The 18,512-nt window shown below is 44.0% G+C and overlaps 3 long non-coding RNA genes across 3 annotated transcripts; all 3 read right to left on the bottom strand.

Annotated features, from left to right (window-relative positions):
- Positions 1-1,215: 1,215 nt before the first annotated feature.
- On the bottom strand, positions 1,216-3,646 carry LOC142475744 (uncharacterized). Its single transcript, XR_012791108.1, has 3 exons — positions 3,552-3,646; positions 2,326-2,445; positions 1,216-1,305 (listed from the first exon to the last, which is right to left on the bottom strand). It is a non-coding gene; the product is annotated as an uncharacterized LOC142475744 (long non-coding RNA).
- Positions 3,647-5,467: 1,821 nt separating this feature from the next.
- On the bottom strand, positions 5,468-10,533 carry LOC142475743 (uncharacterized). Its single transcript, XR_012791107.1, has 4 exons — positions 10,438-10,533; positions 9,096-9,206; positions 6,578-6,697; positions 5,468-5,557 (listed from the first exon to the last, which is right to left on the bottom strand). It is a non-coding gene; the product is annotated as an uncharacterized LOC142475743 (long non-coding RNA).
- Positions 10,534-11,991: 1,458 nt separating this feature from the next.
- Positions 11,992-17,056, bottom strand: LOC142475742 (uncharacterized). The gene is made up of 4 exons (XR_012791106.1): positions 16,961-17,056; positions 15,606-15,716; positions 13,102-13,221; positions 11,992-12,081 (listed from the first exon to the last, which is right to left on the bottom strand). It is a non-coding gene; the product is annotated as an uncharacterized LOC142475742 (long non-coding RNA).
- Positions 17,057-18,512: the final 1,456 nt, after the last annotated feature.

Raw genomic sequence — 18,512 nt, 5'->3', positions numbered from 1 at the left:
GAGCGGGCTCCGGTCAGTGGCATGGATGCCCATATATGGGTATGCTCATATTTGGGCATCCCATGTCACTGACCGGAGCCGGCTCTGAGTATAGGGATATATGCGGAGACGCAGAGGTGCAAGGAAATGGGAGGAGGCACGGTGAGAAACAGGGAGAGACCACAGGAAGATAGAGGGCAACAACTTCCACAAGGTACTTGTATGGGTAGAATTGTTTGTATTTTGTGCAGAGGGGGTAATTTCAGATAAAATACAATTCTCCACCCTCTACGAAACAATTCCACTTTGTTCAGTAAGCCAGAAAGTCTTGGTCCCATGTGGACTGAATTTAATGCAAATAAGGTCCTTAATACACAAGTAAAGAATAAAGTTACTTATTCTCTACTGTAAGAAGTGCCACATTGCCCACTATTTGGGTCCTGTGCCCAGATTGTGACCATGCATGGCAGAGGTGAGATTCCCCCAACTCCAATTTGCTACACTCTCCAAGAGAGATAATTGTGATCAGAGGTGGAACTAGGGGAGGGTGTGAGCAGGGTCACTGCCCAGGGAGTAACCTGACTGGGGGCACGGAAATCTCATTTAGTGCATATGTTGCGGCACTGCATTGATTGACCGGTCAATCTGCACTGCTGCCTGTCACAGTGACATCCTGATCGGGCACTGTGATCAGCTATAGCACTGACCCAGGTGAGATAGTTCAGCACTTTACAAGGAGGGAACAGATGTTGTGGGTGACAGATGCTGGGGGTAGGCCAAGACTGTTGGCCAGAGTAACGTGGAGACTTACTGCACTCTGCATGCCCATCCTCTCCCTGACATCAGGGGAAGGAAGTGGCCCTGGGGTGTGTGTAGGTATGCCAGATGTCAGTGTATGCATAAGTAAGTATGCCTGTGTAGTGGGAGGTGTAGGGGCGTTAAGCTGGAGGACTTAAAACAGGCACAAAAGCACATAGATACCTCTGATTATACCGCACCAAATGCTGATAATATCATGCTGTAGCTGCACTTTACAGAAGATGATGCAGATGTCATCATTGGTTGGTGGGTTCATTAAATCAATCCATCATATCATAACCACACTGTGCATATGATGTACTGAATCAGTAACACCAGGAAGACATCTCCATGTTAGGAGTAGAGTTGAAGTTAACAGAATATGTCCAGCACTGTGGTGTGTAGCCCATAAATAATAATTGTGCACATTACCAGAACAACATACTGTCAACTGCAAGATCATTTTGCTGCTTGTAGCGTATGCTCATCCTGTACAGTGTTGTAGTAGATCCGTCTCTTCAGTGTTCACTGCAACAAAAGTAAGACATTGCATTAATATTACAGACGTTTGGGGGCTGAAATCTCACTTCGCTGCGGACAATTTCCCTTTGCATAAGATTCTTGTGATTATGTCAATGATGATCAATAACTGCATCATAACACAGCCGCTCTATACAGAAGATGTACTTGCTCTCATTGGTCATTGAGGTAATACGTCACACAATGTACAGATATAGCAAGGATTATTTCTCCCACTTGTGCATTATGGCATTATGATGGGAAATGTTGTGAGATTCTGCATTATCAGCATCACTGAATCTTTTGGAAATTAAGTGATATTCTATGTTTTAATGCAATATTATGGGTGATCAGCCGGTAAAATAATAATAGCTTGCTGTATCTGTAGCCATGCTCTACCCATGATGTGCTGAACCAATGACTGCAGAGAGATTCAGAGTGCTAAACATGACTGGAACGCATCTCTGAATAATGGGCAGCAAAGCAGTGCAGAATAGGAGGTGAAAGTATTTAAAATGGAAGATCCTTAGCAGCTGTGTGGAGAGTAGACAGTACAGACTGACCAAGTAAATGGTAAAAGGAGTAACTTCAACATTACTTGGCTTTGTTCTCCACATTGAAGCTTTCCTCCTCTTTAAATCACTAATACTGATGCCATGTGTAACCTGTACTGAGAGTTATATAATCTACTGGCCTAGATGAAACCATATGATGCAAACAGGATCCATCCCACTCCAGATTCATAGAATTGAACCACCTCAACCTTTCATAACAATCACATAGAACTGCAGCTGTGCGCTACTGCACATGTTCTTGTTATGAATGGTAGTAGATGTGGTCCTTGGGTCTTTACTTCATACTGTAGCCACCCTCTACTCATGATGTATTGAATCAACGAAAACCTGCATGGTTCAGATCACAGGAAGGGGTAGAGTAGAGATGAAAATATTCAATGTGAAACCCGTAGCAGCCGGATTGTGTGGAGTCAATAAAACGACAAATACTAAATGGTAAATGAGAAATATACACATTGCTTATCTGTCTCTGTGTAGTAATTTTCCTTCTCTTCAACTGTCCTTCAAATTTTCTCTTTTGCAAGAAAAGGAACACATGGCTTCAATATTCACTTCTGTTCTGCAGTCATCCCTCCTGAAATAAAAGTTAAGCATTGCATTGTTATTATGATAATACATACAATAAACCTTGCTCCAAACCATTTGATGCAAAGCAAATCCACCTCCCACCCACAGCTGTGCTCCTTCTAGAGCATGCATGTCAAACTCCAGTCCTCGAGGGTCCCAAACAGGCCAGGTTTTCAGTAGGGATATCCTGAAAACCTGGCCTGTTTGCGGCCCTCGAGGACTGGAGTTTGACATCCTTGTTCTTGAGCTTCTACCACGCAAGTCATCCATGTGAGTGACACTGTACTGCAGTCCTGGTCTGCACACAATCTACTGAATCAATGACATCACACTGTAAAGGCAATCTACAAGATGTATTAGTTGTCCACACTTCCGAAATGTTACTTTTATGTCCAAATCACTTATTCCCATGACCTGATATTTGTATTTGTTATTTATAGGATTGTCACAAAGAGTTGATGAGGTCACCAAATGATAGTATGTAGAGAGAAAGAGAGATCTCAGAACAGAGCCCTGATGTATACCCACAGACAGATCAATAGAAGACGAAGACATGTTAGCAACAGAGATGGAGAATGTGTGACAGGAAAGTTATGATGAAAACCAGGATAGAACTGTGTTACGGATACCAAGAGAGAGTTTAGAATATGAAGGAGGAGAGTGATTGAGAGCATCAAACGCAGCAGATAGATCAAGTAGGATTAGTAGGGAAAAGTGACCTTGGGAATTTGCTTTAAGCACAGTCTGTAGAACGAGCTGTACGAAAGGCAGGTTGTAAAGGATCCAGGAGGGAATGTGATTTAAGAATGTTGACATTCTAGCAATTAGGAGACAAACAGCAGGAGGGATACAGGGCGGTAGTTAGTAAGGCACATAGGGTGTAGGTTGTTTCTGAGAAAAGGGTGACCACTACAGGCTTAAAGTAAGAGGGTAAAGAGCCAGAGAATAGGGAGGAATTGAAGATGTGGGTGAGAGTGGGGACTAAGAGATGCAGTAAGGTGTGAGGGGATACGATCTAGAGGGCATGGGTTAATACGCTTAGCAGGGAGGTGGAGAGAGAGAGGCAAGAGGCAGAGAGTGGTGCAGGGGTTGAGGAAGAGATGTTGCATGTACCTTATCAGAACATTAAAGAACATCAATTCACACTGGTGCAGAGTTGATGATGAATCCAGTTCACCTCCAATTCAATTTTAACAGAAATGTTTCATTCTTCATTACTGAAAAAAAAGAAAAGTAAAAAACATTTCATTACTATTTTCAAAATGGATTGAATTCCCCCAACAATGACTATGTGTTACCAATATATCCCTCTCAGTCCCACTGCAGCATATACTGTACCAGTGTGGAAGTAGGAAGGTACACAGTACCGGTAAAACAATACGTGCCGGTACTATGCACCATATGAATTATAAGGGGATGTAAATCTCCCAGTCTCTCTCCATATCCGCAACAGAGCGGGCTCCGGTCAGTGGCATGGATGCCCATATATGGGTATGCTCATATTTGGGCATCCCATGTCACTGACCGGAGCCGGCTCTGAGTATAGGGATATATGCGGAGACGCAGAGGTGCAAGGAAATGGGAGGAGGCACGGTGAGAAACAGGGAGAGACCACAGGAAGATAGAGGGCAACAACTTCCACAAGGTACTTGTATGGGTATAATTGTTTGTATTTTGTGCAGAGGGGGTAATTTCAGATAAAATACAATTCTCCACCCTCTACGAAACAATTCCACTTTGTTCAGTAAGCCAGAAAGTCTTGGTCCCATGTGGACTGAATTTAATGCAAATAAGGTCCTTAATACACAAGTAAAGAATAAAGTTACTTATTCTCTACTGTAAGAAGTGCCACATTGCCCACTATTTGGGTCCTGTGCCCAGATTGTGACCATGCATGGCAGAGGTGAGATTCCCCCAACTCCAATTTGCTACACTCTCCAAGAGAGATAATTGTGATCAGAGGTGGAACTAGGGGAGGGTGTGAGCAGGGTCACTGCCCAGGGAGTAACCTGACTGGGGGCACGGAAATCTCATTTAGTGCATACACTACCGACACACTTTATTGAAGTGTGGTCGGTACCACAAGCCGGGAAATCTCCCGGCTTGCTAGTGGCCGCCCCTCGGCGTGCCGCGCGTCATAGACGCGCGGTCACGCGTCATCGGGAGCGTGCGCCCGCTGCACGCATGTCCAGGGGCTCCCCGAGGGAGCCCTGGTGTCCCGCGATCGCGGGACAGCGGCAGGGGGTTCCGGGGGACCCGGCGGACCCGGCAGCGGTAGGGAGAGCGCCCCGATCGGAGGGCGCTCTTCCGCTGCTTCGGCGTGCGCCCGTCACACTCGGGCGCGCGCCAGGCTACTGCTGCGGCACAGAACGGGCAAATGCTCGAATAAACTGTGCCGCAGCAGTATGTTGCGGCACTGCATTGATTGACCGGTCAATCTGCACTGCTGCCTGTCACAGTGACATCCTGATCGGGCACTGTGATCAGCTATAGCACTGACCCAGGTGAGATAGTTCAGAACTTTACAAGGAGGGAACAGATGTTGTGGGTGACAGATGCTGGAGGTAGGCCAAGACTGTTGGCCAGAGTAACGTGGAGATTTACTGCACTCTGCATGCCCATCCTCTCCCTGACATCAGGGGAAGGAAGTGGCCCTGGGGTGTGTGTAGGTATGCCAGATGTCAGTGTATGCATAAGTAAGTATGCCTGTGTAGTGGGAGGTGTAGGGGCGTTAAGCTGGAGGACTTAAAACAGGCACAAAAGCACATAGATACCTCTGATTATACCGCACCAAATGCTGATAATATCATGCTGTAGCTGCACTTTACAGAAGATGATGCAGATGTCATCATTGGTTGGTGGGTTCATTAAATCAATCCATCATATCATAACCACACTGTGCATATGATGTACTGAATCAGTAACACCAGGAAGACATCTCCATGTTAGGAGTAGAGTTGAAGTTAACAGAATATGTCCAGCACTGTGGTGTGTAGCCCATAAATAATAATTGTGCACATTACCAGAACAACATACTGTCAACTGCAAGATCATTTTGCTGCTTGTAGCGTATGCTCATCCTGTACAGTGTTGTAGTAGATCCGTCTCTTCAGTGTTCACTGCAACAAAAGTAAGACATTGCATTAATATTACAGACGTTTGGGGGCTGAAATCTCACTTCGCTGCGGACAATTTCCCTTTGCATAAGATTCTTGTGATTATGTCAATGATGATCAATAACTGCATCATAACACAGCCGCTCTATACAGAAGATGTACTTGCTCTCATTGGTCATTGAGGTAATACGTCACACAATGTACAGATATAGCAAGGATTATTTCTCTCACTTGTGCATTATGGCATTATGATGGGAAATGTTGTGAGATTCTGCATTATCAGCATCACTGAATCTTTTGGAAATTAAGTGATATTCTATGTTTTAATGCAATATTATGGGTGATCAGCCGGTAAAATAATAATAGCTTGCTGTATCTGTAGCCATGCTCTACCCATGATGTGCTGAACCAATGACTGCAGAGAGATTCAGAGTGCTAAACATGACTGGAACGCATCTCTGAATAATGGGCAGCAAAGCAGTGCAGAATAGGAGGTGAAAGTATTTAAAATGGAAGATCCTTAGCAGCTGTGTGGAGAGTAGACAGTACAGACTGACCAAGTAAATGGTAAAAGGAGTAACTTCAACATTACTTGGCTTTGTTCTCCACATTGAAGCTTTCCTCCTCTTTAAATCACTAATACTGATGCCATGTGTAACCTGTACTGAGAGTTATATAATCTACTGGCCTAGATGAAACCATATGATGCAAACAGGATCCATCCCACTCCAGATTCATAGAATTGAACCACCTCAACCTTTCATAACAATCACATAGAACTGCAGCTGTGCGCTACTGCACATGTTCTTGTTATGAATGGTAGTAGATGTGGTCCTTGGGTCTTTACTTCATACTGTAGCCACACTCTACTCATGATGTATTGAATCAACGAAAACTTGCATGGTTCAGATCACAGGAAGGGGTAGAGTAGAGATGAAAATATTCAATGTGAAACCCGTAGCAGCCGGATTGTGTGGAGTCAATAAAACGACAAATACTAAATGGTAAATGAGAAATATACACATTGCTTATCTGTCTCTGTGTAGTAATTTTCCTTCTCTTCAACTGTCCTTCAAATTTTCTCTTTTGCAAGAAAAGGAACACATGGCTTCAATATTCACTTCTGTTCTGCAGTCATCCCTCCTGAAATAAAAGTTAAGCATTGCATTGTTATTATGATAATACATACAATAAACCTTGCTCCAAACCATTTGATGCAAAGCAAATCCACCTCCCACCCACAGCTGTGCTCCTTCTAGAGCATGCATGTCAAACTCCAGTCCTCGAGGGTCCCAAACAGGCCAGGTTTTCAGTAGGGATATCCTGAAAACCTGGCCTGTTTGCGGCCCTCGAGGACTGGAGTTTGACATCCTTGTTCTTGAGCTTCTACCACGCAAGTCATCCATGTGAGTGACACTGTACTGCAGTCCTGGTCTGCACACAATCTACTGAATCAATGACATCACACTGTAAAGGCAATCTACAAGATGTATTAGTTGTCCACACTTCCGAAATGTTACTTTTATGTCCAAATCACTTATTCCCATGACCTGATATTTGTATTTGTTATTTATAGGATTGTCACAAAGAGTTGATGAGGTCACCAAATGATAGTATGTAGAGAGAAAGAGAGATCTCAGAACAGAGCCCTGATGTATACCCACAGACAGATCAATAGAAGACGAAGACATGTTAGCAACAGAGATGGAGAATGTGTGACAGGAAAGTTATGATGAAAACCAGGATAGAACTGTGTTACGGATACCAAGAGAGAGTTTAGAATATGAAGGAGGAGAGTGATTGAGAGCATCAAACGCAGCAGATAGATCAAGTAGGATTAGTAGGGAAAAGTGACCTTGGGAATTTGCTTTAAGCACAGTCTGTAGAACGAGCTGTACGAAAGGCAGGTTGTAAAGGATCCAGGAGGGAATGTGATTTAAGAATGTTGACATTCTAGCAATTAGGAGACAAACAGCAGGAGGGATACAGGGCGGTAGTTAGTAAGGCACATAGGGTGTAGGTTGTTTCTGAGAAAAGGGTGACCACTACAGGCTTAAAGTAAGAGGGTAAAGAGCCAGAGAATAGGGAGGAATTGAAGATGTGGGTGAGAGTGGGGACTAAGAGATGCAGTAAGGTGTGAGGGGATACGATCTAGAGGGCATGTGGTAGAGGGAGAAGAGAAGATGATTTGCTTCCAGCTCTGTAAGAGAAGAAAAAGAGTCAAATGCAGAAGGAGAATTAGGTAGAAGGAGAGAAGGGGGAAGGGACAGAAGGAATCTCCTTGTGGGTGGCATCCACCTTGCCTCTGAAGTAGTCAAATGCTTGAGGAGAAGTGAAGGAAGGATGGCAAGTGTGAGGAGAAGGTTAGTGGAGGGAGTCAAATACAGGGAAAAAAAGACAGCGTAAATTAAATTTGAGTGTTGATGAATGTGAAAAAAAAGTAGTGTGGTTTGGCCCCAGAGAGCAGCTTTATACAGGACTGGAGACATTTTTACTGTAGAAAAATCAAATATCAATTGTGTGATTTCCTTCATAGGCATTAAGAACAGCGAGTGGAAGTGTGATGAACATGTTTGGGAATTTAGCCAAGGGTGTGGGCTAGAGGGACAAGTGTGTCAGAGCCTAGAGGGGGCATATAGATAGGAGGATAGCATTGTAAGAGTTAATAAGATTGTTAGTTTAAGCGGAAAGAGAGAGAGAGCAGAGAGGTTAGAGTAGATGTCAGAGGAGAGTTTAATTAAGCAGAGGCAAATCAGTGGGACAGGTAAGATGGGGTGAGGGGAATGACTGATTGTGAATGATGAGAGCAGAAGAGGTCATGTACAACTAGAGCCTTGTTAGTCAGAGAACGGACATTCCAGATGGCATAGGAGAAGGGAAGAGAAAAGTAAGGAAAGGAATGTGGATTACATTAGATAGGTTAACACTCTTAGCAGGGAGGCAGAGGCAGGGAGGCCCGATGTGTATATGAGCAGGTTCAAGATTATAAGAGATATCCCACACATCAGCAAACATAGAAGGAGACACAGAGATAGGTGTAGAGAGAGACAGAGATAGCTCTATGTAGAGAGAGAGGGACGTAGAGAGAATGAGACAGATAGGCGCAGAGAGAGGGGGCGCAGAGAGAGGAGGCGCCAAAAGAGGGGGCGCAGAGAGAGGGGGCACAGAGAATAGGATATTAAAGAGTGCTTTTCATTGAGCAGTGCAGAAATAGCTGCAATAGAGGTCTGTACAAATGGTGCAGTGTGTAGACACATGCAAAGGTAGGGGAAGGAAAGAGGAGAACATGTGGATAAAAGCAGGAGTGTGGAAGTTAGAGAAATTAGAAAAGTTTAACAGAGGAGTGAGGAAACAGCCAGCAGAAAGAACAAGAGAGAGGTTACATTGGGATGACGTTCTGTGGTAAAGAGAAAATGCTAGGAGAGAGCTTTCAAATATTAGAGGACATGAATTGAGGGAGCAAATGTATAAATCAAAACCTGAGGGGGAGGTATAGCACGAAAGCTTGCACAGCAGATTATAGTCTTAATGTTGCGTGTACCTGTCAGGGTATTCAAGAAGTTAAATTCTCACAAGTGCAGAGTTCATGATGAAATGCTGAATCTAGTCCCCCTCCAATTTAATTTTAATATAACTTTTCCATTCTTCATTACTGCAAAAAGCAAACAAAACAAAACCACATTGCATTACTATTTTCAAAATGGATTGAATGGCATATTCAACAGTGACTGTGTGATGCCAATATTCCCCACTCACTCGTAGTGAAGCACATATTGTACTAGTGTTGAAAGTAGGCCGGTAGAGTCAGGTACGCAGTACTGATAAAACAATAAGTGCCCGTCGTAAGTACCAGCTCCGCAACAGTGCGGGCATCACATTAGTGACGTGGATGAACATATATGGATAAGCCCATATTAAGGCATCACGTGACCAGAGCCGTCACTGACTGGGTATACGTAAAGACGCAGGGAGATGCAAGGAAAGGGAGGGAGAGAGACAGGGAGAAGATGTGAAACGGAGGAAGGCACGGATGGAGGGAGTTCTTCCGAGCTTCTGCGGGCCTCTCTCTTTCACTGGTGCATGCCGGGAGCTGGTCCCAACATCCACAAAGTGTGTGTGTATTATTGGTTGTATTTTATGGGGGTAGGAGGGTAGTGTGTATATTGTGTGTGTGGGAGTATTATATTGTGTGTAGAGGTGCAGAGGAGAGTACTAGATTGTGTATCTTGTGTAAGGGTGTTGTGTATATTGTGTTTGGAGCTATAATATTATTGGGGAGATTAGTATTGAGGAGGTATTATAGTGTGTATTGTGGGGAGTATTAGTGTGTGTATTGTTTGTGGGTGACAGATGCTGGGGGTATGCAGCAATCCCTGCACTGAGGTCCGAGGCGGCTCTGCATCGCTCGCACGCACTGTGGATGACCAAGCATGTGCCCATGATAATCATGGCCTTAGAGGGATGAGTGTGTCAGAGCCTAGAAGGGGCATATATATGATGGAGGAGGGAGGAGGAGGAGGGAGGAGGAGGAGATGATAGCATTGTAAAAGTTAACAAGATAGTTAGTTTAAGCAGAAAGTGAGGAGAGGTTAGAGATAAGGGTAGATGTCAGAGGAGAGAGTTCAATTAAGCTGAGGTATCGAGTAGGACAGGGGTGAGGGGAATGAGAGGTGGTGGATGATGAGAGCAGAAGAGGTCATGTACAAATAGACCTTGTTAGTCAGAGAGCAGTCATTCCAGAGGGCACGTGAGAAGTGAAGAGTAAAGTGAGACATGGAATGTGGATTACATTAGATGGGTTAATACGCTTAGCAGGGAGGTGGAGAGAGAGAGGCAAGAGGCAGAGAGTGGTGCAGGGGTTGAGGAAGAGATGTTGCATGTACCTTATCAGAACATTAAAGAACATCAATTCACACTGGTGCAGAGTTGATGATGAATCCAGTTCACCTCCAATTCAATTTTAACAGAAATGTTTCATTCTTCATTACTGAAAAAAAAGAAAAGTAAAAAACATTTCATTACTATTTTCAAAATGGATTGAATTCCCCCAACAATGACTATGTGTTACCAATATATCCCTCTCAGTCCCACTGCAGCATATACTGTACCAGTGTGAAAGTAGGAAGGTACACAATACCGGTAAAACAATACGTGCCGGTACTATGCACCATATGAATTATAAGGGGATGTAAATCTCCCAGTCTCTCTCCATATCCGCAACAGAGCGGGCTCCGGTCAGTGGCATGGATGCCCATATATGGGTATGCTCATATTTGGGCATCCCATGTCACTGACCGGAGCCGGCTCTGAGTATAGGGATATATGCGGAGACGCAGAGGTGCAAGGAAATGGGAGGAGGCACGGTGAGAAACAGGGAGAGACCACAGGAAGATAGAGGGCAACAACTTCCACAAGGTACTTGTATGGGTATAATTGTTTGTATTTTGTGCAGAGGGGGTAATTTCAGATAAAATACAATTCTCCACCCTCTACGAAACAATTCCACTTTGTTCAGTAAGCCAGAAAGTCTTGGTCCCATGTGGACTGAATTTAATGCAAATAAGGTCCTTAATACACAAGTAAAGAATAAAGTTACTTATTCTCTACTGTAAGAAGTGCCACATTGCCCACTATTTGGGTCCTGTGCCCAGATTGTGACCATGCATGGCAGAGGTGAGATTCCCCCAACTCCAATTTGCTACACTCTCCAAGAGAGATAATTGTGATCAGAGGTGGAACTAGGGGAGGGTGTGAGCAGGGTCACTGCCCAGGGAGTAACCTGACTGGGGGCACGGAAATCTCATTTAGTGCATATGTTGCGGCACTGCATTGATTGACCGGTCAATCTGCACTGCTGCCTGTCACAGTGACATCCTGATCAGGCACTGTGATCAGCTATAGCACTGACCCAGGTGAGATAGTTCAGCACTTTACAAGGAGGGAACAGATGTTGTGGGTGACAGATGCTGGAGGTAGGCCAAGACTGTTGGCCAGAGTAACGTGGAGACTTACTGCACTCTGCATGCCCATCCTCTCCCTGACATCAGGGGAAGGAAGTGGCCCTGGGGTGTGTGTAGGTATGCCAGATGTCAGTGTATGCATAAGTAAGTATGCCTGTGTAGTGGGAGGTGTAGGGGCGTTAAGCTGGAGGACTTAAAACAGGCACAAAAGCACATAGATACCTCTGATTATACCGCACCAAATGCTGATAATATCATGCTGTAGCTGCACTTTACAGAAGATGATGCAGATGTCATCATTGGTTGGTGGGTTCATTAAATCAATCCATCATATCATAACCACACTGTGCATATGATGTACTGAATCAGTAACACCAGGAAGACATCTCCATGTTAGGAGTAGAGTTGAAGTTAACAGAATATGTCCAGCACTGTGGTGTGTAGCCCATAAATAATAATTGTGCACATTACCAGAACAACATACTGTCAACTGCAAGATCATTTTGCTGCTTGTAGCGTATGCTCATCCTGTACAGTGTTGTAGTAGATCCGTCTCTTCAGTGTTCACTGCAACAAAAGTAAGACATTGCATTAATATTACAGACGTTTGGGGGCTGAAATCTCACTTCGCTGCGGACAATTTCCCTTTGCATAAGATTCTTGTGATTATGTCAATGATGATCAATAACTGCATCATAACACAGCCGCTCTATACAGAAGATGTACTTGCTCTCATTGGTCATTGAGGTAATACGTCACACAATGTACAGATATAGCAAGGATTATTTCTCCCACTTGTGCATTATGGCATTATGATGGGAAATGTTGTGAGATTCTGCATTATCAGCATCACTGAATCTTTTGGAAATTAAGTGATATTCTATGTTTTAATGCAATATTATGGGTGATCAGCCGGTAAAATAATAATAGCTTGCTGTATCTGTAGCCATGCTCTACCCATGATGTGCTGAACCAATGACTGCAGAGAGATTCAGAGTGCTAAACATGACTGGAACGCATCTCTGAATAATGGGCAGCAAAGCAGTGCAGAATAGGAGGTGAAAGTATTTAAAATGGAAGATCCTTAGCAGCTGTGTGGAGAGTAGACAGTACAGACTGACCAAGTAAATGGTAAAAGGAGTAACTTCAACATTACTTGGCTTTGTTCTCCACATTGAAGCTTTCCTCCTCTTTAAATCACTAATACTGATGCCATGTGTAACCTGTACTGAGAGTTATATAATCTACTGGCCTAGATGAAACCATATGATGCAAACAGGATCCATCCCACTCCAGATTCATAGAATTGAACCACCTCAACCTTTCATAACAATCACATAGAACTGCAGCTGTGCGCTACTGCACATGTTCTTGTTATGAATGGTAGTAGATGTGGTCCTTGGGTCTTTACTTCATACTGTAGCCACACTCTACTCATGATGTATTGAATCAACGAAAACTTGCATGGTTCAGATCACAGGAAGGGGTAGAGTAGAGATGAAAATATTCAATGTGAAACCCGTAGCAGCCGGATTGTGTGGAGTCAATAAAACGACAAATACTAAATGGTAAATGAGAAATATACACATTGCTTATCTGTCTCTGTGTAGTAATTTTCCTTCTCTTCAACTGTCCTTCAAATTTTCTCTTTTGCAAGAAAAGGAACACATGGCTTCAATATTCACTTCTGTTCTGCAGTCATCCCTCCTGAAATAAAAGTTAAGCATTGCATTGTTATTATGATAATACATACAATAAACCTTGCTCCAAACCATTTGATGCAAAGCAAATCCACCTCCCACCCACAGCTGTGCTCCTTCTAGAGCATGCATGTCAAACTCCAGTCCTCGAGGGTCCCAAACAGGCCAGGTTTTCAGTAGGGATATCCTGAAAACCTGGCCTGTTTGCTGCCCTCGAGGACTGGAGTTTGACATCCTTGTTCTTGAGCTTCTACCACGCAAGTCATCCATGTGAGTGACACTGTACTGCAGTCCTGGTCTGCACACAATCTACTGAATCAATGACATCACACTGTAAAGGCAATCTACAAGATGTATTAGTTGTCCACACTTCCGAAATGTTACTTTTATGTCCAAATCACTTATTCCCATGACCTGATATTTGTATTTGTTATTTATAGGATTGTCACAAAGAGTTGATGAGGTCACCAAATGATAGTATGTAGAGAGAAAGAGAGATCTCAGAACAGAGCCCTGATGTATACCCACAGACAGATCAATAGAAGACGAAGACATGTTAGCAACAGAGATGGAGAATGTGTGACAGGAAAGTTATGATGAAAACCAGGATAGAACTGTGTTACGGATACCAAGAGAGAGTTTAGAATATGAAGGAGGAGAGTGATTGAGAGCATCAAACGCAGCAGATAGATCAAGTAGGATTAGTAGGGAAAAGTGACCTTGGGAATTTGCTTTAAGCACAGTCTGTAGAACGAGCTGTACGAAAGGCAGGTTGTAAAGGATCCAGGAGGGAATGTGATTTAAGAATGTTGACATTCTAGCAATTAGGAGACAAACAGCAGGAGGGATACAGGGCGGTAGTTAGTAAGGCACATAGGGTGTAGGTTGTTTCTGAGAAAAGGGTGACCACTACAGGCTTAAAGTAAGAGGGTAAAGAGCCAGAGAATAGGGAGGAATTGAAGATGTGGGTGAGAGTGGGGACTAATCGATGCAGTAAGGTGTGAGGGGATACGATCTAGAGGGCATGTGGTAGAGGGAGAAGAGAAGATGATTAGCTTCCAGCTCTGTAAGAGAAGAAAAGGAGTCAAATGCAGAAGGAGAATTAGGTAGAAGGAGAGAAGGGGGAAGGGACAGAAGGAATCTCCTTGTGGGTGGCATCCACCTTGCCTCTGAAGTAGTCAAATGCTTGAGGAGAAGTGAAGGAAGGATGGCAAGTGTGAGGAGAAGGTTAGTGGAGGGAGTCAAATACAGGGAAAAAAAGACAGCGTAAATTAAATTTGAGTGTTGATGAATGTGAAAAAAAAGTAGTGTGGTTTGGCCCCAGAGAGCAGCTTTATACAGGACTGGAGACATTTTTACTGTAGAAAAATCAAATATCAATTGTGTGATTTCCTTCATAGGCATTAAGAACAGCGAGTGGAAGTGTGATGAACATGTTTGGGAATTTAGCCAAGGGTGTGGGCTAGAGGGACAAGTGTGTCAGAGCCTAGAGGGGGCATATAGATAGGAGGATAGCATTGTAAGAGTTAATAAGATTGTTAGTTTAAGCGGAAAGAGAGAGAGAGCAGAGAGGTTAGAGTAGATGTCAGAGGAGAGTTTAATTAAGCAGAGGCAAATCAGTGGGACAGGTAAGATGGGGTGAGGGGAATGACTGATTGTGAATGATGAGAGCAGAAGAGGTCATGTACAACTAGAGCCTTGTTAGTCAGAGAACGGACATTCCAGATGGCATAGGAGAAGGGAAGAGAAAAGTAAGGAAAGGAATGTGGATTACATTAGATAGGTTAACACTCTTAGCAGGGAGGCCCGATGTGTATATGAGCAGGTTCAAGATTATAAGAGATATCCCACACATCAGCAAACATAGAAGGAGACACAGAGATAGGTGTAGAGAGAGACAGAGATAGCTCTATGTAGAGAGAGAGGGACGTAGAGAGAATGAGACAGATAGGCGCAGAGAGAGGGGGCGCAGAGAGAGGAGGCGCCAAAAGAGGGGGCGCAGAGAGAGGGGGCCCAGAGAATAGGATATTAAAGAGTGCTTTTCATTGAGCAGTGCAGAAATAGCTGCAATAGAGGTCTGTACAAATGGTGCAGTGTGTAGACACATGCAAAGGTAGGGGAAGGAAAGAGGAGAACATGTGGATAAAAGCAGGAGTGTGGAAGTTAGAGAAATTAGAAAAGTTTAACAGAGGAGTGAGGAAACAGCAAGCAGAAAGAACAAGAGAGAGGTTACATTGGGATGACGTTCTGTGGTAAAGAGAAAATGCTAGGAGAGAGCTTTCAAATATTAGAGGACATGAATTGAGGGAGCAAATGTATAAATCAAAACCTGAGGGGGAGGTATAGCACGAAAGCTTGCACAGCAGATTATAGTCTTAATGTTGCGTGTACCTGTCAGGGTATTCAAGAAGTTAAATTCTCACAAGTGCAGAGTTCATGATGAAATGCTGAATCTAGTCCCCCTCCAATTTAATTTTAATATAACTTTTCCATTCTTCATTACTGCAAAAAGCAAACAAAACCAAACCACATTGCATTACTATTTTCAAAATGGATTGAATGGCATATTCAACAGTGACTGTGTGATGCCAATATTCCCCACTCACTCGTAGTGAAGCACATATTGTACTAGTGTTGAAAGTAGGCCGGTAGAGTCAGGTACGCAGTACTGATAAAACAATAAGTGCCCGTCGTAAGTACCAGCTCCGCAACAGTGCAGGCATCACATTAGTGACGTGGATGAACATATATGGATAAGCCCATATTAAGGCATCACGTGACCAGAGCCGTCACTGACTGGGTATACGTAAAGACGCAGGGAGATGCAAGGAAAGGGAGGGAGAGAGACAGGGAGAAGATGTGAAACGGAGGAAGGCACGGATGGAGGGAGTTCTTCCGAGCTTCTGCGGGCCTCTCTCTTTCACTGGTGCATGCCGGGAGCTGGTCCCAACATCCACAAAGTGTGTGTGTATTATTGGTTGTATTTTATGGGGGTAGGAGGGTAGTGTGTATATTGTGTGTGTGGGAGTATTATATTGTGTGTAGAGGTGCAGAGGAGAGTACTAGATTGTGTATCTTGTGTAAGGGTGTTGTGTATATTGTGTTTGGAGCTATAATATTATTGGGGAGATTAGTATTGAGGAGGTATTATAGTGTGTATTGTGGGGAGTATTAGTGTGTGTATTGTTTGTGGGTGACAGATGCTGGGGGTATGCAGCAATCCCTGCACTGAGGTCCGAGGCGGCTCTGCATCGCTCGCACACACTGTGGATGACCAAGCATGTGCCCATGATAATCATGGCCTTAGAGGGATGAGTGTGTCAGAGCCTAGAAGGGGCATATATATGATGGAGGAGGGAGGAGGAGGAGGGAGGAGGAGGAGGGAGGAGGAGGAGATGATAGCATTGTAAAAGTTAACAAGATAGTTAGTTTAAGCAGAAAGTGAGGAGAGGTTAGAGATAAGGGTAGATGTCAGAGGAGAGAGTTCAATTAAGCTGAGGTATCGAGTAGGACAGGGGTGAGGGGAATGAGAGGTGGTGGATGATGAGAGCAGAAGAGGTCATGTACAAATAGACCTTGTTAGTCAGAGAGCAGTCATTCCAGAGGGCACGTGAGAAGTGAAGAGTAAAGTGAGACATGGAATGTGGATTACATTAGATGGGTTAATACGCTTAGCAGGGAGGTGGAGAGAGAGAGGCAAGAGGCAGAGAGTGGTGCAGGGGTTGAGGAAGAGATGTTGCATGTACCTTATCAGAACATTAAAGAACATCAATTCACACTGGTGCAGAGTTGATGATGAATCCAGTTCACCTCCAATTCAATTTTAACAGAAATGTTTCATTCTTCATTACTGAAAAAAAAGAAAAGTAAAAAACATTTCATTACTATTTTCAAAATGGATTGAATTCCCCCAACAATGACTATGTGTTACCAATATATCCCTCTCAGTCCCACTGCAGCATATACTGTACCAGTGTGAAAGTAGGAAGGTACACAGTACCGGTAAAACAATACGTGCCGGTACTATGCACCATATGAATTATAAGGGGATGTAAATCTCCCAGTCTCTCTCCATATCCGCAACAGAGCGGGCTCCGGTCAGTGGCATGGATGCCCATATATGGGTATGCTCATATTTGGGCATCCCATGTCACTGACCGGAGCCGGCTCTGAGTATAGGGATATATGCGGAGACGCACAGGTGCAAGGAAATGGGAGGAGGCACGGTGAGAAACAGGGAGAGACCACAGGAAGATAGAGGGCAACAACTTCCACAAGGTACTTGTATGGGTATAATTGTTTGTATTTTGTGCAGAGGGGGTAATTTCAGATAAAATACAATTCTCCACCCTCTACGAAACAATTCCACTTTGTTCAGTAAGCCAGAAAGTCTTGGTCCCATGTGGACTGAATTTAATGCAAATAAGGTCCTTAATACACAAGTAAAGAATAAAGTTACTTATTCTCTACTGTAAGAAGTGCCACATTGCCCACTATTTGGGTCCTGTGCCCAGATTGTGACCATGCATGGCAGAGGTGAGATTCCCCCAACTCCAATTTGCTACACTCTCCAAGAGAGATAATTGTGATCAGAGGTGGAACTAGGGGAGGGTGTGAGCAGGGTCACTGCCCAGGGAGTAACCTGACTGGGGGCACGGAAATCTCATTTAGTGCATATGTTGCGGCACTGCATTGATTGACCGGTCAATCTGCACTGCTGCCTGTCACAGTGACATCCTGATCGGGCACTGTGATCAGCTATAGCACTGACCCAGGTGAGATAGTTCAGCACTTTACAAGGAGGGAACAGATGTTGTGGGTGACAGATGCTGGAGGTAGGCCAAGACTGTTGGCCAGAGTAACGTGGAGACTTACTGCACTCTGCATGCCCATCCTCTCCCTGACATCAGGGGAAGGAAGTGGCCCTGGGGTGTGTGTAGGTATGCCAGATGTCAGTGTATGCATAAGTAAGTATGCCTGTGTAGTGGGAGGTGTAGGGGCGTTAAGCTGGAGGACTTAAAACAGGCACAAAAGCACATAGATACCTCTGATTATACCGCACCAAATGCTGATAATATCATGCTGTAGCTGCACTTTACAGAAGATGATGCAGATGTCATCATTGGTTGGTGGGTTCATTAAATCAATCCATCATATCATAACCACACTGTGCATATGATGTACTGAATCAGTAACACCAGGAAGACATCTCCATGTTAGGAGTAGAGTTGAAGTTAACAGAATATGTCCAGCACTGTGGTGTGTAGCCCATAAATAATAATTGTGCACATTACCAGA

Source organism: Ascaphus truei, unplaced genomic scaffold, assembly GCF_040206685.1.
Source record: "Ascaphus truei isolate aAscTru1 unplaced genomic scaffold, aAscTru1.hap1 HAP1_SCAFFOLD_1357, whole genome shotgun sequence".
NCBI classification, from domain to species: Eukaryota; Metazoa; Chordata; class Amphibia; order Anura; family Ascaphidae; genus Ascaphus; species Ascaphus truei.
Note: the sequence above shows the minus strand (reverse complement) of the source record. Positions and strands in the feature narration are given on the sequence as shown.